This window comes from Schistocerca gregaria, chromosome 2, assembly GCF_023897955.1.
Source record: "Schistocerca gregaria isolate iqSchGreg1 chromosome 2, iqSchGreg1.2, whole genome shotgun sequence".
Taxonomy (NCBI): domain Eukaryota; kingdom Metazoa; phylum Arthropoda; class Insecta; order Orthoptera; family Acrididae; genus Schistocerca; species Schistocerca gregaria.
In genome coordinates this window covers 139090388-139106678 of record NC_064921.1, presented here as the reverse complement: position 1 = coordinate 139106678, position 16291 = coordinate 139090388, and the positions used below count along the sequence as shown (strand labels likewise).

General features: G+C 44.1%; 1 protein-coding gene across 1 annotated transcript in view; it reads right to left on the bottom strand.

The window, feature by feature from the left end:
• Window positions 1-16291, bottom strand: part of LOC126336521 (glypican-5-like) — a 1532390-nt gene that overhangs the window by 1484449 nt on the left and 31650 nt on the right. The window lies entirely within an intron of this gene.

Sequence of the window (16291 nt, the reverse complement as noted above, 5' to 3'; positions counted from 1 at the left end):
AGATTGAACCTAAAGTATTCTTTGTTCTTTTACTGGGGTACGTGAACACTCAGAATAAATGACGCTGGACGTCTAAAAACTCTTATCAGTTACATCAAACATCTCTACAAGAAGTGAGGGAATGTGGTGTGCAGTTAATGCGATACGAATTACTGGAACAGTCATTCTCTCTAGCGGTTCTAGGCGCTCAGTCTGGAACCGCGCGACTGCTACGGTCGCAGGTTCGAATCCTGCCTCGGCAATGGATGTGTGTGATGTCCTTAGGTTAGTTAGGTTTAAGTAGTTCTAAGTTCTAGAGGATTGATGACCTCAATGTTAAGTCCCATAGTGCTCAGAGCCAGTTGAACAGTCATTCTCCAAGAAACCATAACTTCCGATAGGTATGTGAAATATACACTGTCTGATCGAAAGTATCATTGTAACTATTACGTGTGCGCCCTCCCTCCCTCCCCCCCTTCGCCTTTGACAGCTTTAAGAGAGCTGGGAACACATCATGTGTAGCGTCTTATTCTCTGCGGAGGAATGGGTGCGAATTCTTCATCAAGAGCTGAAAGCTTGAAAGCAGAGAAGTTATTTATGTCACACCCTGGGGTCTGGAGCCAATTCGATGTTCTAACAGACCCCAAATGTGTGCCACTGCGTTCACGTCAGTACTCTGTGCTAGCCCAGTCCATTTGAGGAAATTTTCTGACCACAAAGCATTACCTCGCAGATGCTGCTTAATGATAGAGTGCATCTATATGGATACTCTGCAAATCACATTTAAGTGCCTGGTTGAGGGTTCATCGAACCACCATTGTCATGTAGATTGTCATGTTGAAATAACCATCGTCCCCGAACTGTACCTCTGCTGTACGCGGTTCACAATGTTGCAAAATATCTTCATACTCTTGAACATGTAACGCTTTCTTAAGCACAGTAAGGGAATCACACCCTGACCGTGAGAAACGTTCCACGTTTCAAACTGACCGCGCAGTTGAGCGCCCCACAAACCAAACAACATCATTATCATCACCACGTTTTAACACCACTTCCTCCGGACTTAACTACTGGCACTACACATGATGACATGTAACGTTCTCAGAGCATTCGCCAAACCAAAACCCTTCCATCGTATTACCACAGGGTGTAACAAGATTCATCGCTGCAAATGGCTAGTTTCAAGTCAGTCAATGGGCAGTAGCGTCGCCCTATACATCACCTCAATCGCCACTTAGCACTGACACAGAAAACTGTGGCTTATGAGGACCTGCTCCATCATAGTACCCCATTTCTTTTAGCTCTCTACTCGCACTCATTGTACGAGGGTAATCCCAAAAGCAAGGTCTCCTATTTTTTTATGAGTACATAGACCTGTTTATTTCTACAATGGTTTACATCAGTTTACAGCTTGAACATTTAGCTATTTTTAGACATAATCACCATTTCTGTCGATGCGTTTTTGTAGACGCTGTGGCAGTTTTTGTATGCCCATGTCATACCAGCTCGCTGCCATGCTGTTCAGAAAGTTATGAACCTCTTCTTTCACCTCGTCGTCGGAGCTGAATCGCTTTCCAGTCAAATGTTCTTTTAACATAGGGAACAGGTGATAGTCACTGGGCGCCAAGTCAGGACTATAGGGTGGGTGGGTGATTATGTTCCACTGAAACTGTTGCAGGAAGGCAACGGTTTGCCGAGCGATATGTGGGCGAGCGTTGTCATGGAGAATGTGTACGCCCTTGCTCAACATTTCTCCGGTTCTGAACTGCCAGTTTGACTTTTTTTTTCAGAGTCTCACAGGACCTGTCAGTGTTAATTGTGCAACAGTTTCAGTGGAACATAATCACCCACCCACCCTATAGTCTTGACTCGGTGCCCAGTGACTATCACCTGTTCCCTAGGTTAAAAGAACATTTGACTGGAAAGCGATTCAGCTCCGACGACGAGGTGAAAGAAGATGTTCATAACTTTCTGACCAGCATGGCGGCGAGCTGGTATGACATGGGCATAAAAAAACTGTCACAACGTCTACAAAAATGCATCACAGAAATGGTGATTATGTCGAAAAATAGCTAAATGTTCAAGCTATAAACTGATGTAAACCATTGTAGACATAAACAGGTCTATGAAATTATAAAAAAAAAGGAGACATTACTTTTTGGATTACCTTCGTAATAATTGGACTGATGGTAGAACTTTGGAACTCGCCAGGGTTTCCTTCCTCTCATTTTATGTGATTTTTTACAATCACGCTCCGCGATGGTCGATAGTTCCTGTCCACCAGTATGAGGTCTGCCTGGTCTAGGTTTAGTACTTGTTGTTCTTATGCGTTTGCATTTAACCATCACATCACCAAGAGTCGACTTTGGCAACTTAATCAAGGAGGCTCTGAGCACAAAGGGACTTAACATCTGAGATCATCAGTCCCCTAGACTTAGAACTACTAAAACCTAACTAACCTATGGACATCACACACATCCATGCCCGTGGCAGGATTCGAACCTGCGACCGTAGCAGCAGCGCGATTCCGGACTGAAGCGCGTAGAACTGCTCGGCTACAACGGCCGGCTAACTGATCTAACAACTGCACCAGACACTTGTTGGTGGTACGTAGGTGTTGCCGACAGCAGCGCCGTATTCTACCTGTTTACGTATCTCTGTATTTGAATATGCATGCTTACATTAGTTTCTTTGCCTGTTCAGTGTATATCTCATAAGAATCATGTAAGGTCAAGGTAACAATCTTTCTGGTTGTGATAAGAAGAAAAGACGCCGGCGGTGTTCCCTTATACGCTAATGCTCTTAGACAAACGTTATTTCTGGGATCCAGCAATAGCGAGGTTGAAACGGGCGCACCGAACGTGGAGCCATTGTCATTTCGTGACTAGCAGTGACGTCACAGCCACCAGGCAGGTGTATAAGGTCATACCAGTAGCCTATCAGCAGTCATTCCACTGGACAATAGCCATGGAGTGCTTGATCGAGAGCTCGTGACATTTTACCCACTTCATGCGGCTTGAAGCCCGCGAACATTTTGTCGTCACAACGTTAAATACGACTCTAGTATGTTGTCATACATAGCTCAAGGCTGCAAACTAAGGCCTGTCTATTTGCTGTCTCGTTCATTTCTTGCGAGTTCATGGATTTTTCGTTTCGAGTCCTCAACGGAGATGTTACGAGTTGTGTACCTTCATACACAATTTGCAACTGTACTGAATAGTTGATGCAGTGGCCACTAACTGTTAATGTTTTCGAAGCCCTCGTTCGATATACAGGTACATAATGAGCTTGGCCGGCAAACAGTAACGTGGCCGTTATAGTGAATTCGATGATTTGCCTCTGAACGCCGGTGCCGCTAGCTTAAAAAATCTTGTATTTATTAGCCTATCACTTTATAAGACTTACAAGACGGTGGAGAGAGTATCCATGGAAACATATTGCTTCTAGTAGATTTTTCCAAACGAGATGGTGGGACGGTTGTATGATAAAGAACAAAAGCATAGTCTGGTTGAAGTCGCTGTCTGCCCATTCACTTTTAGGTTGTCGGTAGCGCGCTAAATCCTTTAACGTAAGAGCAAGGATATCAGTTCAGGAAAAGAGATGGCCAATTTGCTTTCCCCTTCTTCTCCACTTTGAGCTCATGCCCCAGTGACTGTCTTCGACTGAAAGTTAAGTACTGATTTTCCTTACTTCTTTTCTTCCTTCCTTCCAGGGAGCTATCAGGTTTCACCTTAGACTATTCTGTGTGGTTAGATATGATCGTAGCAAAATGTGCCAGAGTCCACATGATGCACACGCCAGACTGATCTCGGTAGTACACGGAACGGGGTGTTAATCGTAAAGTTCACATTTCACACATGTTTGTACCAAGAAAGACGAAATTTCTTACTGGAGTCAGTGACACATCGTACACACACCGTCTCCAAAACGTTAGTTTGCAAACCCATGTTAGCTGGAACTTTATTCTGCCACATGAGAACTGAGGTATCGTCCAAAGATTGTGGTACCCCACTGAGGTCAGCAACGCTCATCGATACCAAAGACGTTAGTGATGATTCGCTGCTATCTGCAATGACGAATGGAAGATGCTGAAGAAGACACAACCTCTTTTTCAGCACAGCTGTGCCATCACACAGAGGTCAATGCAGAGCCAAGCATTGAAGCGCTCTACCCCATTTGTGACTTCAACTGAAGAAGTCAACATCATCGAGTAGGAGAAAGAGTTACTCAAGTCTCACATGGAAATGTTCTTTATCAGATGTTGAACACTGTACTCCAAGAAAATAGTTATTTAGTTAATTAGTGCTTTTAGTGATGCTTTAATAGTCAATGTCATTTTTTAAGTCCAAGTACTTCTACTGCCAAGGACTGTACTAAGTTAAGTCTTTATCATTCATGTAATTAAGGCAACCAACATTTCATCTGTTGTAGTTCAGATGAGACAACTCCTGGAGCAATCAAAGACCCACACTTATGGCTGGACGATTGTTGTTTCGTCTGGTCATAGCATTGACAGTAGTTTGGAAAGGTCCAGGCCTAACCAGACTTGCTAAATTGAGAGTGCTGAAATCTCTAGTGTTTCTATTTTTCCTTCATGGGGCTTGAACTTGAACAATAACTGAAGGGCCCCGCAAAATAATTGCTACTTTTCAGATGTGGACACACAGAAGGTTGCTGGGAATGTAATGGATGGACAAACGAACCATCAGTTCAATCTTTCAAGAAATCAGAGTGAAGGAGAGTTTGTCCAGTATTTTATTCTAGTGAATCCTGCAGTCCTTTGATCACATAGTCCAACTACAGGAGGATAACTTGGTAAAGATGATCACCCGAATTAAAGATGAAGAGAAAAGATTGCGTGGAAGACAACAGAAGTGATGGATGGACAGATAAAGATAAACCAAACATTATGCAAGGCATGCCGAGATGTAAAAGACAGGAAACAGTGGAGACAGACTCATCAGACTGTTGTGTGATGGGTCACCAACTTTCAACTATGAGAGATAGAGTAGTGTCGATGACACCCCATATCAGTACAGTTGTGTTATGACATGGCAAAAAAGTCGTTGCCTGATCTTGGTGCTGTAAATGCTCACTATGGGTACTTCTTCACTTCCCTTGAAGCCTGCTGCCGAGACTCAGTCCAATGTGTGAATTATTTACATGGCTGGTGGCACTCGTCAGTTGATGCATGGTTTACCTCTAAGGAGACAGACAACAGTATTTGATTTACGCAGACAGAGCATGAAAGGGGAACGACAGATAATGGTTGTGGTGTACGAGCATACACGGTAATTCAGCTGCCCCTCCATATGTGTTCTAAGCAACCGGCAATGTGTCCAAATACCACAAGCATGCTTTTCGTATTTTCTCGCTTGATATGTGCAAAGTATTAGTAGAGGAAAACTGAACAGGACTTTTTTTGTAAAAAATCAAATGTCGTTAAATATTTTACTGGGATACGTTTTCGCTGGAGGCTGTAGTTGACGAATTATTTAACATACTAAAGTGGGCATCAAAGGCGTTTTTCTTGAATAACTCAAAAAGCACGGCCTCCATCAAAAACGTATCCTAGTACAAAAGTTAACTACACTAAATTTCTGATACAAAGGAGGTCCAGTTCATTTTACTGTAGGGTTAGTACACGGTGATCCGTCTGAGATCTTAGAAAATTAAAATACACTGTACAAGAAATTGTGCAAATTTATTGATTGTTAACGATGCATACATGAGTGAGAGTGTCTGGAGTTCGTGTCTGAAGTTTGTGTCACAGCACATTCGCACTCAACATCTCCACCGCTGAAAATGCTGCACATATCATACCTCACGTCCATGTAATGCCACGTAGCATGCAATATTTCTGGAGTGATTTGCTGAAGACTGCTCTAATCTGATTCCGTACGTTGGCCACATACTATGGTGTTTGTGGGTACACTGTTGGCCTGATGTGCCAGCGGACAAAAAAACACCTGTAGGCGCTATGATTGGGCCTTCAGGAGGCCATGGGATAGGCCCACCACGGCTGCACTGACATCCGTTGATTGTCTGGTTCAGTTGCTTCCCCATTATGAGAATCGATTGCGGCGGGGCGCCGACCTATTGATAGATAATGGTTTCCAGTATCCCATCTTGCTGTAATTGAGGAAGAAGATACTGAGATACTGGGCGATCATTTTAAGGTAACTGACGGCACAGAGTTTTTTCCACAAAAAAAAAGAGTGGGCCACTCCAGACCATACATTCATTTTAGGGCTGGCTCTTGAGAGTTCTTTCGAGGCATCTAAATCCTTGGCTACCCATGTAATGCAGCTATGCGTGTTGACTCTGCCACGTACATGAAATGGGCGTCGTCTTTGGACATACGAGGCGTGTTTTTTAAGTAAGTACCGTTTTGAAATTTAAAAAAAGGCATGCTAACATACCACAATAATTTCATTTTTACATGAAACCTTGTACCTGAATCTACTTTTCTACATAATTTCCGTCAATATTGAGGCACTTGTAATAGTGTTGTACCAGTTTTTGAATACCCACGTCATAGAAGTCTCCCACGCACGGGTTCCCGGGTTCGATTCACGGCGGGGTCAGGGATTTTCTCTGCCTCGTGATGGCTGGGTGTTGTGTGCTGTCCTTAGGTTAGTTAGGTTTAAGTAGTTCTAAGCTCTAGGGGACTGATGACCATGGATGTTAAGTCTCATAGTGCTCAGAGCCATTTGAACCATTTTCATAGAAGTCTGCCGCCTGACTTGTTAACCATCGCATCACTACTGTTTTGACTTCGTCATCGTCTTGAATGCAAATTGTTACGGGCGATGAAACATTGGTGGCCTACGTCACGCCAGAATCAAAGCAACAGTCCATGGAATGGTGGCATTCAGACTCACCCGGAAAAATGAAGTTTAATCAAACAATTTCTGCCCGGAAAATCATGTGCACAGTTCTTTGGGACAGAAAAGCAGTATTGCTTGTAGAATTTCTGCCTCGTAGTGAGACAATCAATGCAGTAGCTTACTGTAAGACATTGCACAATCTGCGCCGTCCAATAGAGAACAAAAGACGTGGCAAGTTGAGCAAGGGCATCGTTTTGCTGCAAGACAATGCCCGTCCGCATGTGGCGGATCAGAGCAAAGATCTCATCACATCTTTTCGAAGGGAAACTCTAGATCATCCTCCTTACAGCCCCGACCTAGCGCCCAGTAACTACCATCTGTTCCTGCAATTGAAGAAACAGCTGAGAGGTCAGCGTCTTCAAGACGATCACAAAGTCAAAACAGTGGTGATGCAGTGGTTAACAAGTCAGGCGGCAGACTTCTGTGAGGAGGGTATTCAAAAACTGGTACAACGTTGACAAGTGCCTCAATATTGACGGCAATTATGTAGAAAAGTAGATTAAGGTAGAGGGTTTCATGTAAAAATAAAATTATTGAGGTATCTTAGCACGTCTTTTTTTTTTTTAATTTCAAAACTTGCATACTGGGCCATGGTCACACCGAGCGATGTGGCGCAGTGGTTAGCGCACTGGACTTGCATTCAGGACGACGGCAGCTGGAACCCGCGTCCGGCTATGCAGTTTTAAGTTTTCCGTGATTTCCCTAAACAGCTTAAGGAAAATGGCGGTATGGTTTATTTGAAACGGTACGGCAGTCTTCCTTCCCAATCGTTCCATAAGCTGATGGGACAGATGACGTCAATGTTTGGTCCCCTCCCCCAAATCAACCGATTGTGGGCACCCATTCTCAACTACAATCATTTTCACATACATTACAGAAAATTGTTCAGAGAACATCTCAAACTGATAACCCTGGAGATCGCGCATAGCGAGCGAGAAAAGATGGAAATCTCGCATGCTTTTTGAAAGCGTTGCGGGTTGCATAAAACATATAGCGAACGGCAGCTGAATCACCGTGTACGCTGTTCGGACCTGCGGGCGTGGTGGCTGAGTTTTACAAGCCGGAGGTAAGTTCTGACGCGCGATCGATGGCTACGATCGCTCCGCCGCGATAAGTACGGAGCACCTCTGGCGAGCCATAACCGAGAGTAACGCGCGCCAGCGGCAGATATAGTCGCGAGGCGGAAGCGAGAGCAGGAGCGCGAGGAGCAGCGGTACGCTGTGCGCTGCGGGCGGCCAGAGAAGCATCGATCCGTGCGTAAGTCGATACGGGCGCGGGTTTCCCTACGGCGGAGGCAGGGCCTCCGGCTTCCCGGCGCTATCCTATCGCGGCCGCAGTGAACTCCCGCGGAGGACGTCTGCGGCCGGCCAGACATTTATCTGCGCGCAGCTGCTGGCTGCCCGCCGCCGAGGCGCACGAGCGCCGCAGGTCTGCCGGCCCCTGCTTGGCTCCCCATTCGAGCTGTCTGCGTACTCTCGTCCCCATCACGCTGACTGACAGACCTCGCAGCCTGCCTCGTTCAAAACAACCGCCAGCTGAAGAGCGTTTTTCCAGAATTTTCTCGGAGGAATGAAAATTATTAGGAAACTAAATTTATTTTCCTGAAACAAGGTTTCTATTTATTTATATTTATTAACGTAACCTAGTCTGATTAGATCCTTTTCTTACACTGGACCACGGTTTCACACATACATACAGTACATCGTAACCTAATAAATACACTACTGGCCATTAAAATTGCTATACCACGAAGATGACGTGCTATATACGCGAAATTTAACCGACAGGAAGAAGATGATGTGATATGCAAATGATTAGCTTGTCAGAGCATTCACACAAGGTTGGCGCCGGTGGCGACACCTACAACGTGCTGACATGAGGAAAGTTTCCAACCGATTTCTCATACACAAACAGCAGTTGGCAGGCGTTGCTTGGTGAAACGTTGTTGTGATGCCTCGTGCAAGGAGGAGAAATGCGTACCATGATGTTTCCGACTTCGATAAAGGTCAGATTGTAGCCTATCGCTATTGCGGTTTGTCGTATCGCGACATTGCTGCTCGCGTTGGTCGAGATCCAATGACTGTTAGCAGAATATGCAATGGTGGGTTCAGGATGGTAACACGGAACGCCGTGCTGGATCCCAACGGCCTCGTATCACTACCAGTCGAGATGACAGGCATCTTATCCGCATGGCTGTAACGGATCGTGCAGCCACGTCTCGATCCCTGAGTCCACAGATAGGGACGTTTGCAAGACAACAACCACCTGCACGAACATTTCGGCGACGTTGGGAAGCATCGACTATCAGCTCGGAGACCGTGGCTGAGGTTACCATTGACACTGCATCACAGACAGGAGCGCCTGCGGTGGTGTACTCATCGACGAAGCTGGGTGCAAGAATGGCAAAACGTCATTTTTTTCGGATGAATCCAGGTTCTGTTTACAGCATCATGATGTTCACATCCGTGTTTGGCAACATCGCGGTGATCGCACATTGGAAGCGTTTATTCGTCATCACCACACTGGAGCATCACCCGGCGTGATGGTTTGGGGCGCCATTGGTTACACGTCTCGGTCACCTCTTATTCGCATTGACGGCTCTTTGAACAGTGGACGTTACATTTCAAATATTTTACGATCCGTGTCTCTACCTTTCATTCGATCCCTGCGAAACCCTACATTTCAGCAGGATAATGCACGACCGCATGTTGCAGGTCCCATACGGGTCTTTCTGCACACAGAAAAATGTTCTACTGCTGCCCTGGCCAGCACATTCTTCACATCTCTCACCAATTGAAAACGTCTGGTCAATGGTTGCCGAGCAACTGGCTCGTCACAATACGCCAGTCACTACTCTTGATGAACTGTGGTATCGTGTTGAAGCTGCATGGTCAGCTGTACGTGTACACGCCATCCAAGCTTTGTTTGACTAAGTGCCCAGGAGTATCAAGGCGGTTATTACGGCCAGAGGTGGTTTTTCTGAGTACCGTTTTCTCAGGATGTATGCACCCAAATTGCATGAAAATGTAATCACATGTCAGTTCTAGAGTAATATATTTGTGCGATGAATACCCGTTTATCATCTGCATTTCTTCTTGGTGTAGCAATTTTAATGGCCAGTAGTGTAATAATTTTAATATGCAATTTTTATAATGATTTGAGTGTTTATAGTGGCAATGTGGGCACTAAACGGTCGAGTCACATTGATGTGACCACCTGTCAAAATCTTCAATAAACCTCTGTTGCAGGAAAAGAGTGACTGAGGTTCTGGGAAATACCGACAGGGATGTGAAGCCATGCCGTCTTCAGTGCCGTTGCCAACTGCTCTGCATTGCACGATTGAGGATCTATGGTGCAAGCAGTCCGATCCAGATGGTCTCATAGATTCTCGATTTAGATAAAATCTGGGGGGGGGGGGGGGTCTCGTGGCCAGAAACACATCCTGCTGCTCTTCAACCCACGCACGCAATATGCGAGCTGTGTGATACGTTGCACTGTCCCGTCTGAAGACGCCATCGTGGTGAGGAAAATCAGACTGCATGTACGGGTTCAAATGATCCGCGAGGGCAGACGCATTCATTCGTTGACGCACTGTGGTTGCCAGAACGACGAGATCACCCAGGGAACACCACGGAAACATTCCCCATTCCACAACACACTCTCGATTGTTATTGGGTGTTTGCTTTCAGACTTTTCACGCCGTACTCGCTAACAACCATCTCAACGATGCACCGTTAAATGTGATTCATCTGAAAAGGTCACCTGTCGCCAGTCAGTGGAAGCTCAACTGCGGTATTAGCGTGAAAATTCCGGCCTTCGTCGCCGCTCAACAGAAGCAGCATGGATACATGAATCAGGCGCCTGCAACAGAGACCCATACGCAGCAACGTTCGCTAAACGGTGGTTGAGAAGACACTGTTGGTAGCCCCTTGGTTTATTTTGGCAGTCAGTTGCTCAACATTTGTACGTTTATTCACCCGTACACATCTCCGATGTCGTCGTTCACCCCTGTAATCTACAGCCTTTGGTGCATCACAATTGCCTCGGCTTCGGTTTTGCATAGAGCCATTTTGCTGCGCACCATATACTTTAATCGTGGCGATAAGCGAATAGTTTACAAACACCGACGTTTTGGAAATACTTCCGCCCTTGGTCCAGAAGTCAATGATCGTGCCCTTTTGGACGTCAGATAAATCGATCAGTTTTCGCCTTATGACAACGACTGAACTGTTTTCCGCGTTGTTTTACGGAAGTTATATTTCGGTCTTTATTTGTTAACAACAAACTAATCTTTCAAATTATATACCGGGTGATCAAAAAGTTAGTATAAATTTGAAAACTTAATAAACCACGGAATACTGTAGATAGAGAGGTACAAATTGACACTCATGCTTGGAATGACATGGGGTTTTATTAGAACCAAAAAAAATAAAAAAGTTCAAAAAAGTCCGACATATGGCGCTTCATCTGATCAGAATAGAAGTAATTAGCATAACAAAGTAAGACAAAGCAAAGATTCTGTTCTTTACAGGATATGCTCAATATGTTCACCATCATTCCTCAACAATAGCTGTAGTCAAGGAATAATGTTGTGAACAGCACTGCAAAGCATGTCTGTAGTTATGGTGAGGCATTGGCGTCGGATGTTTTCCTTCAGCATCTCTAGAGATGTCGGTCGATTACGATACACCTGCTACTTCAGGTAACCCCAAAGCCAATAATCGCACGGACTGAGGTCTGGGGGCCTGGGAGGCCAAGCATGACGAAAGTGATGGCTAAGCATGTGTGTCAATTTTTACCTCTCTACCTACATTATTCCGTGGTTTATTAAGTTTTCAAATTGATACTGACTTTTTGATCACCCGGTACTTTCACCTAAAGGCCCAAGTGTTAAACTTAGAAAGAAGTTAAGCTTCGAAATAACTTATTTTTAAAGAACTCGTGTGTCAAACTGGAAAGGACCTTACGAGATTTTTAGTCTTGTGAACAGCAATTTATTTCTGTTATTGTTACCTTGGGTCTACGTGCTTTTATATTTTTCTCTGTGTGTGCTCTAGAACGCTAATCTATGCTGAATGAAGGGGACGAACGATATCTAAGCTAATCACCTTGTGTCAACTAATGTATTCGTTTTCATCTCGTTTTGCTCAGGAACGTTTTGTTTGCTACCTGCCGCTTCAATAATTGTACACAGCAAGTACTCCTTAAGGATGCCAACAAATTTTATTCACTGCGATTGCAGTTAAGTATTACTCGTTTTCACACAAATGAAAGCATACTAGAAATGGTGAAGTAGAGACTTCCTTATAAAGAAACACACTTTGTGTGCAATACATGTGAAACTATGGATGTGCGATACTTCAAAATTACAAACGCTTATATGCACACTGGTACAAACACAGCCTTCGTTCCAAACTTCAGATTTGTATAAGCGGTGACCTGGTCACACAATAAGCAGATATGCATACGACGGCTAGTTTAACAATTTAATTTATCAAGACCAAAAGAAAAGTTACTTTCTAAATATTTTATTTTAATTCTTGTTTTTATATTTCTTTCTATTTTTGAATGTGCACGTCTGCTGTGCTGGTAGACAATGAAATCCACGCGGCACAGTACCTTAGCAGCTGCTAGAAGAGCCCAAGCGAAAAGGCGCACTGGAGTACCGTGCCATGATTTGAGGAGAACACAACTGAAACGAACGGCGTCGAGGAGGTGAAAGTGTACGACGGAACAGCACGCAGCCGCTCGCAGTGTGGCCAGACGGGTTCGTGACAGGTGGTCGCGGTGACACGTGCGCGGAGATGGAATGTGCTGACATATCTGCGGAGCCCGAGACACTCCAGGTAGTGGGCCTCACAACAAGCTGTTCCAGAAATAGCAAGCGCCGGTCTGTCCGCCGCTACCTGCATCGAACTACTGGGGAAGGCCGCTTCGAGCAAACAGGCTCGATCGTTGTTTGTACCTCACGCCGACCACATAAGTTCTTGGGAAGAAACAAATTCTTTTCCAGCTGTCGACATCTGCGCTTAGCTACCGAAGAAAAAGAGAGAAACATATGATCGTTTGTTTCTGAAGCTATTATATTATTTTTGTAGCGATGACAAGCCTGAATGGAACACAGTGTCTCTCATGAGAGACTTCGAAATCGCTGTCATAGAATCAGCTAAACTTTTTTTTCCCCCGAGACAGATTACAGGTTGCAATTATCATTTTTAATCGGTGTCTGCGAAAGCAATTTCAGTGTAGCGGTCTTCTTCTTCCTGCCCATAAGGGAAAAGAAGAAACGCGTTGTCGCATAAGAATATTTTCAGCTCCAGCACATTTTCCCCTGGAAATGTTGGATGATGGTTGGCTTTGAATTCAGGAAAGGGCGATTGAAAACAGAAAGCTACGTAATTTCTAGGACTATTTTGCGGACTGGCGCTTCTATAACGGCATATGTCAAGAGATATGTGGACGTGCAACGGAAGGCGTCAACGCACTAACATCTCTGAAGGATGGAAGCGAAGTATAAATGCATTAATATCGATAGTTCATCAAAATGTTTACCCATTAGTAAAAATTCTTCGAGAGTCTGACCGATTAATTTCAAATGTGATGTGAAAAGAAGTAAGAAGATAGCAATTAAGACTGACGTGACAATCGCAAAATTTACGGCAACTTAAATGTTATGAAATTTGTGTGGCCTGCGCACAGAAAAACAATAAAACGTCACAACCATTGCTATTATGTTAATAGTGAAAAAAGTTTAATGGACATCATAGCCATTGACAATTTTGAAACTGTTTTCAATTAGTCTAACGAGGGACGGGAAGAGAATACCTCTTCGTGGTGTTCCCTAGAAACGACACAGAGTTTGCAAAATATTCGCTAATCACAACCAACAAGGCTTACAAAAAGGTCAAGTCTTTTCTAGGTATGCATCGCGGCATTCCACTTGAGAGATTCATAGTAGGAAAAACTAAAATGTTTGGACACGCAACACACAATGGTTGGAGTGGATGCCCAAGCAAATAACATACAACCCATTCACTTTCCCTCCCTGAGATATAGCCTGTATTAGCACACAGACACACATTAACGATTATTTTGTCCATACTGTCACAGTTCGTATTAACTGACGGACAGTCATCGAGTTAACTAGAACTAATATCTGGCGTTCCACAAGGATGTGTTATATGCGCTCTGCTGTTCCGGACCTATATAAACGATGTAGGAGAAAATCTGAATAGCACTCTTACATAGTTTCCAGACGATGCTGTCACTTAGCGTCTTATAATGTTATCAGAGGACCAAAACAAATTGCAAAAATATTTAGACAAGATGTCTGTATGATGTGAAGAAAAGTGACAATTGATTCTGAATAATGAGCAGCTTGAAGTCATTCACATGACTACCGACAGAAATCCGCTAAATTTCGGCTCCACTATAAATCAAACAAATCTAAAGGCCGGCCGTGCGGTGTAGAGAGCTTTGCCACGTTTCCCCCGGAGGTTCGAGTCCTCCCTCCGACATTGGTGTGTGTGTGTGTGTGTGTGTGTGTGTGTGTGTGTGTGTGTTTTTATCCTTAGCATAAGTTAGTTTAAGTTAGATTAAGCACTATGTAAGCCTAGGGACCGATGACCTCAGCAGTTTGGTCCCATAGCAACTTACAACAAATTTCAAGTTTTTCTAAAGGTTGTAAATTCAGCTAAATACTTAGAGAATTCCTTACATTGGAACGATCACATTGGCAATGTTGTGAGTAAAGCAAACCAAAGACTACGATTTATTGGAAGAGCACTAAGAAAACGCAACAAGTCTGTTAAAGAGACTGCCTACACTACGCTTGTACGTTCTCTTCTGGAGTTCTGCCGTGCAGTGTTTGATCCGCGTCAGATAGGATCGACAGAGACATTGAAAAATTTCAAAGAAGGTCACCTTGTTTTATACTATCCCGAAATAGGGGAGAGAGCGCAACGGATATCACCAACTTTCTCCTCAATGTGTGAAAATATTTTGATGGCGCCCACCTACGCACGGAAGAATGATCATCACAATAAAATAAGAGGTTGCACAGAATGATTTAAGTGTTCATTTCTGCCGCTTGCTCTTCAAGAATGAAACGGTAGAGAAATGGCTTGAAGTTGGTTCGATGAATTTCTTGCCAGATATTTAATTGTGAATCATGCGGATGTAGAAGTATGTATCGGATTGTTGAGTAATCGTTTGAAGTTTTGGAACAGAGGGCTCATTTGTGCCTGTGTTCTTACCGTATCTGCAGTTGTGATCTGTAGAAGCTGCTAACCCAAAGTGTCCGTTTATGAACATGTGTACGTAATGACGTACAGTATTATTCCAGTCGCTTGAAATTGAGGAATACTTTAAACCGCAATTGGAATAAATAAATATTTTTGAAGCACGTTGCCTGTAATTAGCATGTTCAATAGTACATGAATGCTGTAATCACACAACTGAATTACTCGTATTCAAGGTGAACCTGAATTCCAGCAACAAGAATTCAAAGGTTGTACAAGGATTCCTTTATTTTGGTATGAGGAAGTCGTGGTATGAGGAAGAAGTGATGTGTTACAGAGTACCATTATAATGTAATTACGATTTATTCAGTTTATTCCCGAAATTACCTTTGTTTATAAGAAAATAACCTCTACAACAGTACAGATGTCTGTAATAGCAATCACCAAAACAACACGAAACATAAAATAATATGAGGGACAGTCAAATGAAAACTGAAAATCCTCCAAAATGGGACCATGGAATGGTTCCATTCAAAAGTAATCGCCACACGCGTCAAGACATTTGTCCCACTGAGACGAGATGATCAATCCCTGTTTTGTAGCACGCGGTTAGTCGCTGACGGATCCACAACCGCACCTCCTATTGCAATTCCTCGCCCGACTGAAACGGACGCCCACACTGGTCTTTCTTCAGATCGCCAAAGATGTGAAAATCAGACGGCAAAGGATCCGGGCTGTACGGAGGATATGTTGGCAGTGTGGGGGCGCGGTTATCGTGCAACAGGATGATTGCGTCCGACAGTATTCTGACAGCCCGAAGGCAATCGGCAAAGCCAAAGTGGAAACATCCTACACCTCCCCCGTCAAGGAAATCCAATTTCCGGTTAGGTCATGGTGACCTCCTCCTTCCACAGCAGGGGTCCTTTGCCCTTAGACTTCCTCGAGGATGGAACCACAATAAGTCTGCGGGCGTTAGGTTTTAAATTGGCTGCCGCTTATACAAGCAAGCTTGAGGCAAAAATAAATCCGAAACAGACCTGAGTAGTACTGAATGCGAGTCCAGGATGACGAATGACATGGCGTCTCTGTTGTCAACAGCGTGTCCGCAAGTGAATGGAACAAGTTTGTACACAAACAAGACAGACAGCGTGTGCCGTCAACATTTCCATTGTTGTGCAAATA